This window comes from Larus michahellis, chromosome 5 (genome assembly GCF_964199755.1).
Source record: "Larus michahellis chromosome 5, bLarMic1.1, whole genome shotgun sequence".
In the NCBI taxonomy this organism is placed as follows: domain Eukaryota; kingdom Metazoa; phylum Chordata; class Aves; order Charadriiformes; family Laridae; genus Larus; species Larus michahellis.
In genome coordinates this window covers 15,953,541-15,970,701 of record NC_133900.1, presented here as the reverse complement: position 1 = coordinate 15,970,701, position 17,161 = coordinate 15,953,541, and the positions used below count along the sequence as shown (strand labels likewise).

General features: G+C 43.4%; 1 long non-coding RNA gene across 1 annotated transcript; it reads right to left on the bottom strand.

Moving 5' to 3' along the window:
- Positions 1 to 4,551: 4,551 nt before the first annotated feature.
- LOC141743866 (uncharacterized) lies at positions 4,552 to 16,794 on the bottom strand. Its single transcript, XR_012587231.1, has 3 exons — positions 15,856 to 16,794; positions 14,754 to 14,845; positions 4,552 to 4,678 (listed from the first exon to the last, which is right to left on the bottom strand). It is a non-coding gene; the product is annotated as an uncharacterized LOC141743866 (long non-coding RNA).
- Positions 16,795 to 17,161: the final 367 nt, after the last annotated feature.

Genomic DNA, 17,161 nt, shown 5'->3' with positions numbered 1-17,161 from the left:
CTCCCCCGAGCAATGCCTCTGCACAGAGCCTTGCAAACCGGGGCTAACAGCACACCATATTTCTGTCTGAAGCTGTACAGAAAGACCAGCACAAAAAGCTGTTTGTGCACTTTGCTTTTCTGCTAATGACAGGACTTTTCTACCTTCAGAGACTCAATATTAATGAATATATGTAAACGTAGCAATAGTGGCTGTGGTTTAAAACCCCCCTCGCTTAAGGCTCGGGGGGCTTAAGGCTCAGATTGCCTCTGTGTTTGGTGTAGGAAGTAAGCAAATGATAATTTCCTGTCACTTAAATTAAGGGAGCGGTGCAATTGATCCTGGGGAAGTTAGAAATGTGCTGAGATACCAAGTATCCACTTCCGATCGTTGCTATATGAGCAACAAAATACCTTACATTACATTGCTTCTGAGGGCCCAATCTGAAAGTAGCTTTTCTAAACTCAGCTTTTGCACAGCGTGAGACCTCTATTGCCATCTTAACTGGAAATTTATGGCACCCTGGCTGAACTGTTTGCTATTACAGCCACACTCTGCAGGGAGGAGGACACTGATACGATGCCTGACTGAAGGAATACCTTTTGAAGATGTGGAAGATTAAGTAGAGGTGCCAGGAGAAGGAATTCCCAGGTCTATGGTATACTGCAATATATTTCGAGGTGTTGGAGTTGCATGCCATCCTTAGTTCAGATTAATCCTGAGATCTGGGTGCAACAGAAACCCATGGTCTTCATTCTTATTTCTGCCATGGAAAGAGAAGTCTTTAATTTCACTCCTGCGTTCTGTTAGCCACTGTGAAATGTTTCATCGTGGCCGAAATGGTGAAAGCTGTTTCTCCATCTGTGCCTGTGAGCCATGAAAGCGCTAGCTTTTAATATAAATAAATGCGAGTTCTTTAACACTTTGAAGATCCAGCAGCTTCATAGAATTTTCTGCTTTTACTAATGCCACTAAACCAAACATTAGGATTCCATGTTTATCCCATTGCTCCTTTATCGGTAGAAGAGTAGCTTCTGACCAGATGGTCTTAAATTTGTGCTCCTAAATGTTACAGAACTTGCACTGTCAGGAAAAGAGGCCCTTTGTCCAATTTGCACGGAAAACAGTCGGTTTCTTGCTACAGGAACTGTATCACTGGCCAATCGAAAGAGCTCACGTAGTATTAATCTAGTTTCCGATGCATCCAGGTGATTACACGATAACTCAGGTATTAAGCTCCCTTTGTGATTTCAATTACCTACTCTTTATATGCCTGGAAAGTAACTATAAAGTTATCGGCATAAAGCTAATAAAGCAGAGAGTTCTATAAAAGTGGCAAGTGAGTTATTGCAATTGCTCCAGGCAACGTAACCTACTTCTGCATACAGTCGCAGATGGGAAAGGTTTACTCATTGCCTAAATTTTATGTGCACAGACAGAAAAGCAAAACACAAAAGCAATCCTGCTTCCTCTCCAAACTCAGTTTTTCCTTCTCCTCACTCCCAGCAGCCAAGAAAAATCAAATCAGTTGCTTTTAAAGGAAAGGAGTCTTGATGGGACTATACTGTAAGGTGAAAGAGGTGGTTATTAATTAAAATTATATTGGAGCTTAGGGGAGAAAAGTAACAGCCTAAAGATGTGGTGAATTTCAGAAAACCAAAATGTAGCCATTTTAAATTGTATTTTTATATTTGATTGATCAGGAAAATGTGTTACTTTAGAGATAAGGCAAAAGTTATCATATTGAGAGATGGTTTTTAGCCACACTATCATCTAGTTAAAATGATGCAGCACCCAAGGGCTCTGCCTGTTTATTAAAAGAATCTCTTTTATTTCCAGAAGAAAAATTAAAAATCATTGCTTCAAAAGCTGTGTGACAGAACTGGAAAGACAGAGTTACTTTAAGCCTGTGAAATGACAGGGGTCCTCACTCCGTCCCTTACGAAATGTGCTTGTTGGTCACACCAGCGGACCTGCTGACTTCGCCGTAACTCCTTTGCTGCCTGAGAGGTACTAACTGGAGTACGTCAGCTCCACGGTTCACATCTGGGGGGAGGCTGGCTTGTGCAAACAAACATGATCGAGCTGTGAAGTGGTAAAAAAGCCAGCCCAAAGCCCATGGATGAGCCGCCAGCCTCCCCAGCCCAAGATGCCTCAGCGGCACCCAGCACCCGAACCGGGTGGGTCAAAGGTCCTCTGGGTATGTCTGTACGAGACGGCACAGGGGGCCTTAAAGCCACGTTGTGTGCAGTAGGGCCAACGTTGCCTCTCAACATCTGGCCTGATGTTGCAAGTCTGACAGCGTGGCTTCCTGACTTATTCACAGCAGAGGCTGAAGCCTCCCCTAAAAAAGCCCGAGCAAGGCCCGTGCTCGCTGAGCACGCAGCGCTTCGTTGCGGGGGGAAGGAGAGCAGGGAGTGTTGGTCTCGCTGTGCAGGACCCACAGTTTTGAGCTCCAAGAGCGCATTGCGCATGTCAGTTTTTGGAAGCATCAGACTTGCTGCACCTCCAGAGTGGGGGTCATGCGGGAAACCCCAGGTCAAGGCACGGTAACCTTCACAAACAAACTTCTTGCTGTGCTTGGGTGAGACTCCTCACTAGGGCAAAACTCTTGCCAAGGTCTTACCTTTTCTTGAAGCAACAATGAGGAGAGAGCCCTTACTCTGGGCAACCGCTGCTTCATAATTACGCTGCTTTTTAGATCCCAGTGTGCCAAATGCAGAGGGAAAGATGGAGAGGTACCAAACGCTCTTCGGATGTGTTTGGTCTCCCCTGCCATTTCACAAAACCTGAAGACAGAACACTGTGAAAAGGGGATTTGAGGACTGGGTTGCCTTTCTTTTCAGCAGCATACTGCCTGCTTTTAATGTTTACTAAGCTTTTGGCTGTCAAAAATGTACCGGGCTGAGAGGTTTCTCTTGGTCTGTAGTCACTGCCACAAAGGAGTTGCTCCAAGCTCCTTTACCTTCCCTCCTGAGCTCCTCACAGACCGCTGCTGCTGTCCCTGGCAGCAGACCAAGGGGAAACAGCTTCAGTTAAAGCTCTCCTTGTAGCAACAAAACAGCATTGATCAGCCACGTTCTGTCGGTGCCAACAACTTTTTGAAGCTGGCACTTTTTTAATGCCTGGTCTCTCTTTTTATTCAGGTTTCAGGTACGCAATGTAAAGAAAACCCCCAGAGAGTTGTTTTTCTTCATTTCATCCTTTGAGTTGTTTGAAAAGGAAACCTGCTGCAGCTGAGCACCCCTGAAAGCACCAATTCAGATCCAGCTCAGGCCAAGCCTGGGAGGTCCTTTCCCTGCCCTTCAGGTCTGTGGTCAAAGCAGAAGAAAATGTGCTGGAACACCAACCGAATAGCTAAACGCCCAGGAGAGTGAGCAGAAACTGTTCAGCAATGCAACCACAGAGTCAAGGTAGTCGGTAGATGTAGGAAAAAGGCAGCAGCACATCAAGATACATACTGGTGAAAACTGGTAATCCATCTGTTCTGCCAGGACAGAGTGAAACGCTATCCTTAGGTGCTAGACCTGTGGGCAAAGTGCTAATGACTGAATTTTATAAATGCTGTTTGCAGAATAATAATGCAACCTCCTTTTCCCACTGAATGGTTCTTGAAAGGGTAAGCAACTCTGTGCCGTAGGAATAAATCATAGAATCACAGAATCATAGACTGGTTTGGGTTGGAATGGACCTTAAAGATCACCTAGTTCCAACCCCCTGCCATGTGCAAGGACACCTCCCACTAGACCAGGCTGCTCAAAGCCCCATCCAGCCTGGCCTTGAACACACTCAGGGATGGGGCATCCACAGCTTCTCTGGGCAACCTGTGCCAGCGCCTCACCACCCTCACAGGAAAGAATTTCCTCCTAATACCCAACATAAATCTACTGTCCTTCAGTTTGAAACCATTACCCTAAATCAAAAGTCACTCAGAAAACTACAGTAAATCCTAGTGCTGAACAAGGTACCCTTCACTGGGAAGTGGGCAGAAGGAGTCCGTGGTGTCCTACATTGCTCCCGTATCAACACATCTGCAGAAGTTCTCCGTACCCAGGCCAGCAGGCTGCCACCAGCTGGTTCACAGAATTGGGCACACCGGCCTGGAGACACCCAAACTGGGGATACAGGCCCTGGGTTAGTCCTCAGCTGCATCGGTGTGAATTCAGAGCAGTTCCTTTAACTAAACTGGAGGTATTCTGGATTTATACCTACATGCTTACTGGCAGGGCTTGGCCCGTTCCAGTGAAAGATCATAATCTTGCTTTCATCCCCATGGGATATTGACTTTAACAAAATACTCTATGCTTCATTTCTCAGCGTTGCAAAACAACTTAATGGATCATATACTTAGGGGAGCATTTCCATTAATTTCTGGCTTACATTCTCACTCTTTCACAACGCCAAAATGTCAGTGGCTTTAGCCTTTTCAATACTGTTTCCTCCGAGAGCACACAAGGAAAAAAGAAGGCAAAAAAAGCTCTTTTATTTAGCTAGAGCCATCCACATATTACCTTTGAGCATGGAGGAAGAGTTATACAAAGGGCCTTGTGCTTACCTTTCCTCTGAGCAGGCTGAGAACCCCACTTATTCCCTGATGATTGACATTTGTTTATTTCGCATGACCCTGATTCTCTTCTTGCTCACACATTTATCAAGCACGAAGGTTTGCTATAGCTGACGTCAGTGGAATTTGATCAGCCTAAAAGCAGAAAAATGTAAGTACAACTGACAGAAGAGGCAGCTTCTGAAAGCAAAAATATGCATTTGCTGTTACTGAAATGAGAGATGAAACTTGTCTATTTGCAGCTATATCCCTTTGAAGCATTACAAAACCCCATGAAAATCTAGATGTTAGAGACTGTATAATCACTTAGAGAGTTAATGTGCATAAACACATATAAAATGATTGTTTGCATTTTTTCCGCACAGCCTTTTTATTGTATTACTGTATAAATCAGACCTATTTTATTTTCACTTGCTAAGCCTTGTACTCTTTATAAAGCATCTCAGTGAACGAAATACATACTTCCAGATCCTTACAGCCTTAAAAACCAAATTTACTTGTATTTTCACGGAAATGCCTTCAAGAAATTTTTCTACAAAGCATATTATTCGAGATAGGACCAGAGGATTTAATGGCTCAGGATGTGATTTCCAACCTGTGAGGTGCATGACAAATCTGAGCACAAAAGATCACGTCATAGAAGAATAGCGAGTCTTAACAGGAGAACTCGAAGCTCACCGGCCCTGTGCTGTTCCGGGGGCAGCTGCGCTAATGGCAGATACAGTTCTCTGAAGATCGTAATCTTTTTTCTCGTGCTCCTGCTGGTACCCATGAGCATATGGCCATCACTGCATGGATGAGATGGCCACAAGTCATACCCGGGCAGAAACTAGAAGAAAAATCACCCTGATCATTGGAAGCATATGGATCCAACGAGGCTTGAAAGCTGGGCTGAGCAGAGGGCTAAGGCACGCTCCGCTGGCAGCGAATGATGGTGTTTCTCAGAAAGGGGCGATCCTGGACTGGAAACTGATGTCTCCCTCATGCCAAGTGCAAGTAAAGGCTGGTTTACAGGGAACAGGACAAATTGGAGAGAGTGATACGGGAGATGCTGCTGCTGCAGTACTAAGCTCTGAATTTGGCAATCTCCCATGGAGAAAAGTCACTGACAGGTTAGGGAGAAGTTACGTGGCAGAGAAGAGAGGTGTGCTTTTTCTTCTAATTGATTAGAGTTCTATTAGACAGCAAAGCTGCTTTGCGGGCACACCGTGTCTTTTGTCTGCAGCAATGCCTTTGACTGCAGTCAGCAGAGGGGACTGATGCTGGATGGGCAGGTGGTGAAGAGGTACCACCCCTCTCCACGTAAAACAGACAGTCTGGTCGTTTTTACTTGCTGCCCTTCCATCAGTCACGGCTCTCTCGGTTGGCCCGTGCATATTTGCCGTTATTTACCCAGCAGCCCCGCAGATGGACGTTCTGCCCTCAGAGACCACGAACGTTATGAGCACAAGAGGTGCCAGGGAGGAGGGACCCCACGGTGTCCAAAAGTGATTAGCTCTACTTCCCAAAATGCGTTACAGCCCTTGGTCCTCGCCAATGACACAAAAGCTCTGGCTGTAATGTAGATGTCTGTCTAATGGGCACTGGGCTAAGACCAACAAAATACAATTCATACAGGCCACTGAACAGCTTCTGATGTTAATGACTTTCGATTACCACTGGCCCGAGTTGCATCTGTATTTTATTAACACTGTGTACAGAGTGAGTTGAATTCCAGATGGAGTACAAAGTACCTTTTTTCTTGTTTTGCCCATAATTGCAAATGCTAAAATTGTACTTGTAGCTGTTTTATGACTTGACATTGACCTTAAACTCTGTGCACTTGCTACAGTGGAATATTGCAATTTCCAGGGAGTGGAAAGATCATACAGAACTGGTCGATGCTCCGTATGATGCAAATAAAAATAGGACCATGAGTGTTCAAATAAATATTTCTTTCCATTTTGCCTTTGCATTTTTATTGCTTCCCCAGGTCACTTGAAATGAAATTGTCCTTCACAGGTCAAGCTACGGTTGGTTTGCAGACAGCAAGACGACATTGCTTTAAGATCATTAGAACCCTGAAGGTGTTAGAGCAGTCCAGATGATTTGCATTTCTGAGGGAAAGGCTTTTATTTCTGAACTGTTCACCTAGTATCGATTGGAAAATGTACCAGTTTTTTTCCTCACGAAAACGCCTGAACTCAGACTTAACAAAAGACATAGCCTTGATGTGCCACCTCTCTGTCAGCTCCCTGACGAGGTGCCCACCGCACTTTGGGTGGAAGTGGTGACAATGGAGAAATGAGCACTTTGGGCTGCTCAGTGGATAACTGATGCAGAGAGGAAGGAGGTGGGAGACCGCCATCTGCTCCGCACCACACTTCCCTCATGGGCAGGCAGTCCCTCCTGCTCAGGACCATTTTTTTTCCAACTTGCTGCTCGCTGCCGGCGTGCAGAGCTGCGCAGCCTCCTCAAAGTTTGAACCCGAAGCAGGTGTTTTAACGAGGCGCTCTCACATCCCCATCAAACGGGAGACCTCTGTGCCTTAACTCCCTTCTCCACTGTCCCCTTCAGCGGGGACGTGAGGGGGACAGGACGGACGCTCGGACCACGAACCCTTCAAGCCACCAGACGCGCGGCGTGCTGCGGGGGCTCGGCCACCGCCGCCCTTTCTGGCCTCCAGCGAACCTGGGTCCCGCATTTTGCCTTTCTGCTAGGTTCCCTCTTGCCGAGCAGGGACCCTCGCCCCCGGGGACAGGGTGGCCGAAGGCGGGGGGTGCTGCCCGGGGGAGAGCTTCACTTCCCCGGGAGGCCTTTAGGTGTCTCCCGCCCGCAGCGCTTGCGGCGGCCGGTGCGGCGGAGCGGGACCGGGTGATGCCCGGGCAGGCAGCGGGGCAGGGAGGGAGGGGGGGCTGTGAAGTTGGAAGTCAGGCTCAGGGGACGAACGAGGCTGTGTGAAAACAGTATATGGCACAAGTTAATGGAAAAGAAAGAGTGCCTCATCGCTGGTGGAGACGTTATTACGTTTTTTTAAGGCGTTTATGAACAAATAAAATGCATCTACAGCTGGGGAAAGAGAATTGGGCCCCCCCCATGTTCCTCTCCCCACCTTTCAGCAATCCCCGTATTAGAATTTCAACACCGTTTTTCTTTGAAGTACAACCTGTATTTTAGTTACATTATTTCTGTTCAGGCTGTGGAAATAAAACTTAAGACAGTGTTGATTTCTCAGATCTGCTCAGAGTCTTTGAAATTTGCATTAGATTATCCTAATCACTTAGCCTCATTGTATATATTTATGCAAGCACTTTTGATGTTTAAACAGACCACGCTGTAATGAGATGTGCAGGGGGAAATATATACCCCAAAGAAAAGGAATGCTCTTTTTTCTCAGACCACATCTTAAACTAGAAGTTTTCAGACAAAACAGTGGGTCAATGCCTTCGGGACCCGAGAGGAACGTCCGTAAGGCTGGGAAGATGGAGGGATTGGCTTTGCCTTCAGCTGCAGCAGGCAGAGATGGAGTGGGGCTGGGTCCCTGCGAGTGCGAGGAAGGTGGCGAGGACTTGTCTTCTCACACCCTTCATCGTCACTGCACTCCCGGCCATCCTGACAGAAGAAATTGTCCAGCCTGACCCGTGATATCCAGACCTACAGATGCAAGTTTCTGTGGACCGAGCACAAGGAGCAGCTGTCAAATCCCTACTCTACTGAATTCAGTGGGAATAGTAAGATATCCTTTTTTGGAGACAGCAAAAAGCCTGGGACTGCGGCGCAGTTGTGCTAGCTCTGACCATGACATGCACGCAAGTCCTGCAGGACCTGTGCTCCTGCAAGCTGGAGGCAGGAGAGCTGGGAAACATTGCAGCCCTATGCTCAAGTCAATTAATTTGGTCTCGGGGCTGGCTCTATTAGATCCAGAACGAGAGGCGACAGTGGAGACAGAAGCAACCCTTACATAGCAAATGTGACCAGGAAGAGGTGGTAGGGCAAGCCAGACGAAGGAGAAACATGTCTCTTGAGGACTAAAAAAGATAAGGAATCTTTCTGTAAGATGCAGGAAATTGCCAGCTATCTCACATGGAGTTTAGCTTCGCAAAGGCTAGGGATCATACTTCTATTTGCATGTTAGTATAGAAAGAACATTTGCAATTCAAGTAGTGTAAAGGAGGAATATTCTGGATGACCCTGTTGTTAACTTGATCTTACAATGAAATCGGCAGCAAATAATTCAGTATCCAACATAATACCCTAAAGACTGTAAAAAGCATGGTAAACCGTGTCAACAGAGTATTCATTTTGTAACTTGAGATAGTGAAGTTTGTGTGTAAGGACCTTAAAAAAAAGATGAACCGGTTCCAAGAACATACGCTTCCATAAACACAATGACAGATGAGAGCGGACTTTCTAACTCACACGCTGAAATCAATCTATCCACTTAGACATGCAAATGTCATGTTTTGAATAAGTCTAACATTTTGAATTGTCACCATTGAAAACAGCTTTCTCCAAACACAAGCTGGATTTTTCAGCTATCCTAAGCTTGTAAACCATGTAGAGTCAAGGAAAAAAATAACCAAGAAAACTAAAACGTTCTGCTTTACGAGGATTTGGTGATCCAAAGAGTTTTTTAGGACAACATTTACCACTTCATAATCTTTTCACAAGCAAATATTTATAGAAGCATAGCTCCCTCCCTGCCTAGGACTAGCTAGAATGGGGCAGCCAGGGCCTCTTGCCTGGGCTGGATGAGGAATGGACTCGTTGCCAGCGCTGGATGGGCCGTCACCAAACACGCTCACACTGCCATCTGAGGACGCAGCAGGAGGAATACCCCAGGGCTTTCATTCCAACCGAGTGATTTCGTCCTTATTCTACACTTGCAAGTTATATGCCTTGCTGCACTGGTAACGAGATGCTGTGACCCATGTGAGGCACAGTCAGGAGAGGGAGAGGCTAATGGTCCTTTCTCACCTTAAAGGACATGAATTTGCGAAGCAATCAGAAACACCAAGAGATGATTAACTTTTCCCCCCCACAAAATTATGACAAAACATAGAAGACAGCACACACAGCAGGAATCATGGGTGGGTTTTTTTCCTCTCAGAGGCAACTGATTTCAACAGGACCATTTTGACTTACACCACAAGTACTGCTTCAGGTCCATGTCTGTAGAGGGAGAGGGAGAAATGCATTTTGATGCCTACCCAACATTAGCAGAAATCTCCAGTGGTGGACAGGTTCATGATAAATTAGGGCTAAAGCCTCTTGCTGTCACCTTCCAAACCTAAATGGGATCTCCTAGCGGTTCTACCCTGAAGTCTCATGTGCAGCCCTAGAGCAGCCTTGCAGCTTCCTTGTGACAATCAACTCTCTGTCTTGACCACCGTGATCTTACTCAGATAGTCTAGGTGGTGCCCTCTCCTTTCCCACTAACAGATAGGCACCTAGCCTTGTATTTGGGATGAAAAAGGCGAGGTGCTCCAAAGCTCACGTCCAACTGTAAAAGTGCATTTCAAAGATGATCCTCATTCAAATACAGAAAATCTGACTACAAGCTGTGTGAACTCATACTGCTGATTTTTAGTGGCGACTTCTGTACATCGAGGAGGGCAAATGATTATTTTTTTCAACCTCTTATGATCTAAAGGAGTCGGAAGACTGCTTTATTTTTATGTCTGACAGTGTACAAAACAACACAGAGAAATCACACCTCACCTTGGAACTTTATCACACTGTTATTCTTCTGGGAGATGTTACAGCTTTTTCTACAGTTAAAACCTACAAGCTGCTAAAATTGCTGCCATTGTTATATGCTACTCAGACATAAAACAGGTCTGTGGTTATCAAAACTGGGCTGTAAAGTCAATGGGTGTGAAAGAGCTAACTAACTGTGAAGCTCTGGCTCTAGGTTACTTTCCAGGTTTGTCATGGAGAGGATGAAAGAAACATTTCTATTAGCAGTTCAAGTCTCACCTAGGTGTGTTAAAGCTGAGAATCATTAGCATGTTAAAGAACTGTGGTAATTAAGCTTTGAGTTCTAGTTCAATTTTTGGAAGCAAATTCTTAAAACAATAAATATTTATGACTAGGATTAAAAGATGTAATGAATGGACAAGTGCCTTCAAACAGCTTCTGAAGACAGGTTTGCTCAACTTGCTTATTCCTAATGAGGACAAAGACGATGCCTGTACTAAGGAAGAGTGAACTGAGTGATTTGCTTGAGAAGTTTCCAAAAGTATTGATCCCTTTTCCTAAAATAACCTAAAATGATATAAAAAAAAATCCCTTTCCTCTTAAAAAGAAACATATCAAAAGTGCATGTTTCAGCATATTTCCTCCCTGAGGATTTCTCAATCTAGAAAAGCATGGATGTTTTTTCCAATTGCCTTCAAAAGGTTTGCACGTCTGCCAGGTGGTTTGCATCTGATAGTCAAATGCTGCTGCAGAGAACCATCAATTCCTTCAAGGACTTGACACTGCATCCAATTTGTATCGCAAGTGACTGTAAAAGGAGGCGACTGCAGCTATTATTTTGTTAGATTTAGTCAAAACATCCCCAGAAGAGGCAGGAGGGCATGCTGGGAATTGTTTGATGAGCCTGCTGCGAGAATAATTACATGGCCAGCAGTTTGTTCACTTCATCTTTTGTAGCACTTTCTTAGCAGATTTTGTGTGGTTGGAGCACTCAGCTTTTTGAATTAAAGAATCTTTACTGCCATTGTCTCTTTAGCTAATTCCCGGATTATGCAGTCTCAGATAGGCATCCCAGGGCTGCTTCTGTGTTACATGAGGTATTAGAAAAATTAAAATGCTTTTTTCAGTATTCCCATTCTTACTTGAGATGAAATTTTCTGCACCATAGCTGTGATTGAATTACAAAGAGTTGCCTGTTCCAGTTGCAATGCTTACACAGACCTTAGGCCCATTCGTGCTTTAATCCTCCTTCATTGAGCAGGATGAACGTCAAAATTTGCAGTTTCAACACCCCCTTCTTTTTTTTTTTGTTAACATTGCACATATAAACTTTGCATTTTTTTAAATGTAACAAGTTACAGCTTAAAGTTTTCAAGAGCAATTTAGGTACCAGGGCACCAAAGACCTGTTAGAATTTTAATTTGACTCAGCAGCTTTTGAAAAAAGAAATGGGTATGAGCCCCTGGAAGAGAGTACGTGAAAGTGTTACCAAAATATTAATTCAGAGTTGACAGGAAATTTGAAATCTATGAAAGGAATCACATTAAAAACTAGAAGCTGCGCTTATTCAACTGACTACAAGGGGTCCATGATAGCTGAGGGTCTCTTTTATAAGGCAGGTAGGCAATTAAAAAAAAAGGTGGTACCAGCAAGCCCAATCCAGCAGACCATCCTGCCGAGAGCAGCCCGACTGGTCCTCTCTAGACCAGTTCTCTTCTCAGCTGCTGCTCCTGATAAAATAGATCAGCCCGAATATATCCTAAGCCAGCCCAACTCCCTGGTTTTCTCTGGTGGGTGTAGCACATATGCATTCATTCTGGAGAGCTGAAAAGCACATACACAGCTGTGCGTCTCTTGCTTTACGTACATTGAGATCACTACAAAGGAAGGAGGAGAAAAGGAAGTAAAAGAGGTAAAAATTACCATATCAGAGCCTTTTGGTGATGCATATTCGGATAAAAATGTATTGCTTGTGACTGCAGTGAAATGAGAATCTGCTGTAAGAGAGTTACTACAATCTATCTCGTTTGTGCACTTGGGGACTTCAGAAGACTAACTTTATTGGAAAGGAGCTGGAAAAAATTGGATTGCTGGCCAAAGCTTAAAAAAACCCCACACCTCCTTGCTAGCGAAAGAATATTAGTATTCTCACAAAGAAGGTTTTATAGAAACAAGAAGCATATTTTTAAAGCAAAACTTCCTTTGATGTGAATCCTGCACAAAGCACAAAAAATATAAAAGGGCCTGTGGGATGCTATTTTCTTCTGTGCGCACTTCCCAGTTCCTCTCTTTGCTAATGGGTCACATGGGATGTGTCTTCTTTCCAGTGGCTGAACTAGGGCATCTTAGGAGGACAGTGGGGATAACAAAGATTTCCTAAAAGACATGCCGGTGCTGTAACCGGTTTCTCAAAGGGGGAAATATTTCTGTTTCGTTTTCCCATCTTTTCTGTTTCTGCACCGTATCTGCTTCACCTTGCAATTACTCGCACAGCTGAGTGTAACTTGACTTACCAGCCAGAAACAGCCTGCCCCTGACAGAAATCTGGAGAAAAATCCCAAGAAATTACCATACAGGCAATGAAGGAATAACAGGTATATACAGTGAAAGTTTATTTTCTTTGTCCCATTCATTAGAAATTGTGCTTAACTCTGTATGAGCTAAGTAGTAGGGAAGAAGTATGAGAATTTATATCCCTTTTAAGTGTTTAGTAAATTAAGGCAATCCATATCTTTTTGAATAGTGAATATCTGTCAGAGGACAATGATGTGCTTTGTGTTCCTCATAGGATTATCTTCTCTTGCGGTTTTAACTCCTGATCTTTTGAGCTCCCTTTTATTTTCCATTAAAAAGCCACTCTAGCTCAGGACTACATTATTTAAAACTAAATTTAATTATCATTTTATCTAACTTCTTTTATATTGAAGCAAGTCTCACTGATCTTCAATTTACAGTGACTTTAATTAAGAAAACCACCCAAAGCACAACAAAAAGAACGCCTAAATTCCTTTTGTAAATAATAGCTAGCTGTAGCAGGATTGCAAATAAAAGTGTTTTGGTTTTTTATTGGTTTTTTTTGTTGTTTCTTTTTTTTTGAGGAGGAAGGTTAGCAAGTTGGACATTTCATCCTTAACTTTCCTCAGAATTCTATTATTCGTCACTGTCCTATTTACCAGGTTCTTTTAGTGTCTTCTGCTGATATACCACACTAGCTAACTTTGCCTTAGTTCTATTGCTTCAATTCAAAGTTATACCTTTTAATATGCTTTGGAACACAGTTTTAGGAAGTGAGGAAATTTATTTCTATACAAAAACGGTCCTTCAAGTCACCATTACAAATATACATTACTGTCTGTTGGATTTTCCACTTTGTCTTTAAACTCACATGTTTATGAGTTATGCCCCCTCTTCTTACGCACTGTTCAGTACAGTCAATACTTAAAAATAACAAATGATAAAATTTGTCCTGGTGGAAGGAACATATCAAATATAAGCTGGCTAAATACTTTGTCAGCTGCTCATGTCAGCAGTTTCCCAAAATTGTACAAGAATTTCCACGAGAGAACAGTCTTAGTGATACCGCTTCACCTGAACTTTCCTCCCTTTTACAATCTTTTAATGTTATTCCTGCACTTGGTCATTTTTAAGGTGTTCAGATATCACTCAGAAATGCAATCTTCAATCTTCAACATTAAATCTAGTTTTGAGAAATGGTGAAGATTTGGGTTCATATGGTGCTTTTCTTGAGCTTCCTCTAGACTCAGTAATGCATTTTTCTGATCTCTATAGCCATGAAAGTCAGAAATTGAGAGAAAACATGCTGGGACTTCACCGAGAGCAGAATGTTTTGAAGATCCAGCTTAGATATTTCAGCGAGTGAGTCGTGAAGTTTAGCAGCAGCTCAAACAGGTCTGTGGCAAGGTATGTCCTCTTTGCATCACCCACACCTTGTCTGATTGTCAATGGGTGTTTAAATGTCTGTGCTTTCATTAGTTAAAAGGCTCTTGCAGTCCATGCTGACTTATTATTTCACAAATCTCTCTATAGTTAGCAGCATTTGCTGTTTTCTTATACGTTTTATTGATTTGGAAACCCCAATTCCAAAATACTCTGTGGCACAAAGACTGTGGGAAAACAACAAAAAACAGCATTTGGGGCAGCATGAGCCTCATTAAAATTCTTCAAAACTCTGCTTTTCTGCTTATCTCTGTCCTGCTGTTCACTGAAAAGCAGGCCTTGGCTCAAATTTTAAGGAATTATCTTTGATATCCGGGAGATACTGTATTTGTCATTTTCCCATGTTGTTTTTGGAAGGTCAAGAGCAATAGAAGAATGTTACATATAGATTCCCTGGTGGTGCAAAAATGACGTTTGAGCCAAGAGCATTGGAATAACAACTATGTCCCATGCCAATAACACTTTGGAAGTCAATTGGTATTTATTTTGTAAGCAATAAATTGTATGCTAGCTGGAATAATTTCAATACAAGGAAATTTCTACATGAATCAACCAATGAAAAACCCAAACCCACCTTGTTTTTCAAGCTCCCGTTTTGCTTTTCTGAACAGTCTTACAGCAACGACAGCAAAATATTCTCATTGACCTTATGCTTTGGCTTGTTACCTAGAAAAATGACAAAAGCCATTCAGTTCCGTGGGAAAACATGAGCAGAAATCTTCAGGACTAGTTAAGGTTGAAATCTTCAGCTTATTTAAGGTTTATTTTAAGCAAAATTAAGCTTTTTTTCTAAAAAAAAACCACCCCAGCCTCTGATTATGATGTCTGAGAAGATGATACCATATTTTGTTGAGGTAGAACTTTCACAGCTCCGTCCTTGACTGTTTTCTTGCCTATTCTCATACCTACACTGAAGCTAGAGGTGTGCATAGTCTCTAGGTACTTCTAAGAAGTTTGAGGACACGAGTAGGGCGGCATTTGTCCTGGCATGCAGTAATGGAGAAGGAAATGGGTAACAAGGTCTAGCTACAAAGGTTAACTTCCCCAAGATAAAATACCTCACTTATCATCATGGTCTAATACTGATATCGCAGTAGGTGAAAGCTAGACCCTGTCAGCCTTCTGAATTTTCAGCTGCATGGTGCTCAGTGAAGCTACCAGGACAGAAAGGCAAAGAAAAAGTGGTACAACTGCTGACGATGGATTTTGCTGTTCCCAACTCGAATAAGATCTTCTCGAATGAGCAGGGGTGGAGCGCAGAGCAGCTCACCTGCTCTGCACAACACACTGATACCAGACCTGCTTCCACAGCCTCATTCAGGTTCCCCTAAAGGTCTATTTGGGCCGTGCTGGGTAAGCAGTGAAGGGACAAGAGGCTCGGCTCAAAGTGCTCGGCTACACAGCCTCTACACTGCCACCTGACAGGGAAGTGGCCCTTTGCTGGTGGGTGCGCTCCTGTCAGTGATGCTGGAAGTCAAGCCCAGACAGCACGCAGGCAGCTTTGTTTTGTGTAAGTTGCCTCTAGGGTACATGGGCAGGCAACCTAAGCTGAAGTCTGTAGCTCCGAGCAGGATCTGCGTGGTACCCCATGCTCCCCAGGAAAATGCCTACGGGCATCAGAAGCCAAAGATGACATGGAGAAGTAGGGTTTTCCTCAGGGATTTTCAGGGACATACCTCCATCCATTCTCCAGATGGGAAAGGTGCCAGTATTTCTTCCACAAACTGAGCATCAAACAAGTCTCTTTCAGCTGGGGGTGGAGAATCGCGAACAATGGAGTGTTCCCATCAGTTTTGGGTGAGCTAACGCCCTCAGGAGCGGGAAGACCCTTGTTTAAATCCTCCCCTCCTCTGCTACAGAGGGACTTGAGACCACATGTTCTCCTCTATTATCCCTCGCAGGCAAGTTTCTCCACTGAAAAACAAGAAAAAGAAAATAGGGTCAGAGTAAGAAATCAAGGAAGGGAAAATTACTTTCTTGCCTAGGGATGGGGAGATACTATACTAAGACTGTTTTTACTAATATAAAGCTAATAGCAAAAACAGAGCAGGGAAAAAGAACCAGAGGTCCCCTGAGACTGGCCTCTAGCAGGCTGAGGAATGACATTCCCCTTGTTTTTCTTCCTGACCAAATACAGCTGGACAATGTTATGAGGATGGTGTGAGTAAGAATGTGTTGATGGTTCCCATGCATTGTTTCTCACACATTTAGGTCTATAGGGTGCCCATATTCATAAGCATTCAAATGACCTAAAAACAAAAGAAGGAAAAATTACTGTAGGAAAATGCCAGTTACCCACAGGCAATGACTGAATAACACTAAATCAAACTCATGTCATACTGTAAGTAGGCTACGTTTCACTTTGACAGGCAGCCTTTTAATTTTTCACTTTGGGTTTTTGCATTTATTTTTTTTTTTTAAAGATGTCAGATGTTTTTTACTGGTAACAAAGGAAAAACTTACAAGGCTCTGTGAAGCCTCCCAAGAGCCATCTGTACATGGTGAGTTACACCAGAAAGCTCTGATTTAGATTCTTGTATGATTAAACACTACACTGTACAAACAAAGCAACACAACTTCATTAAAAGGTATTAATAATGAAATCCCATTATGGAAATTAATTCACATAGGCAGAAAAATAAGATTTTATTGCCGTCTAACAAGGATTTGCACAGGCAAAATTTTTTCTTCATTCAACAATGTAGAAGATCACATTTTCTTGCTTACAAACATAGTTTTGAAAACAATGCTGTAGAAATCACTGCCTCATCCAGGATAAAGCAACACACTGCTTCCAGGGGATGAAATACCACCCATGTAGCAAAGAGAAATGTGTTTAGTCGAAGGTCAAATCAAAAGGAATGGGGTGGAAAGATTTCGTACTCGCCAGCAAGAAGTAAGTTTAATTATTCCACACTGCTGCTCATCTCATTGGAGGTAATGAGCTCCATGACAGTTCAGTAGCAGACAAAAGGAGATTCT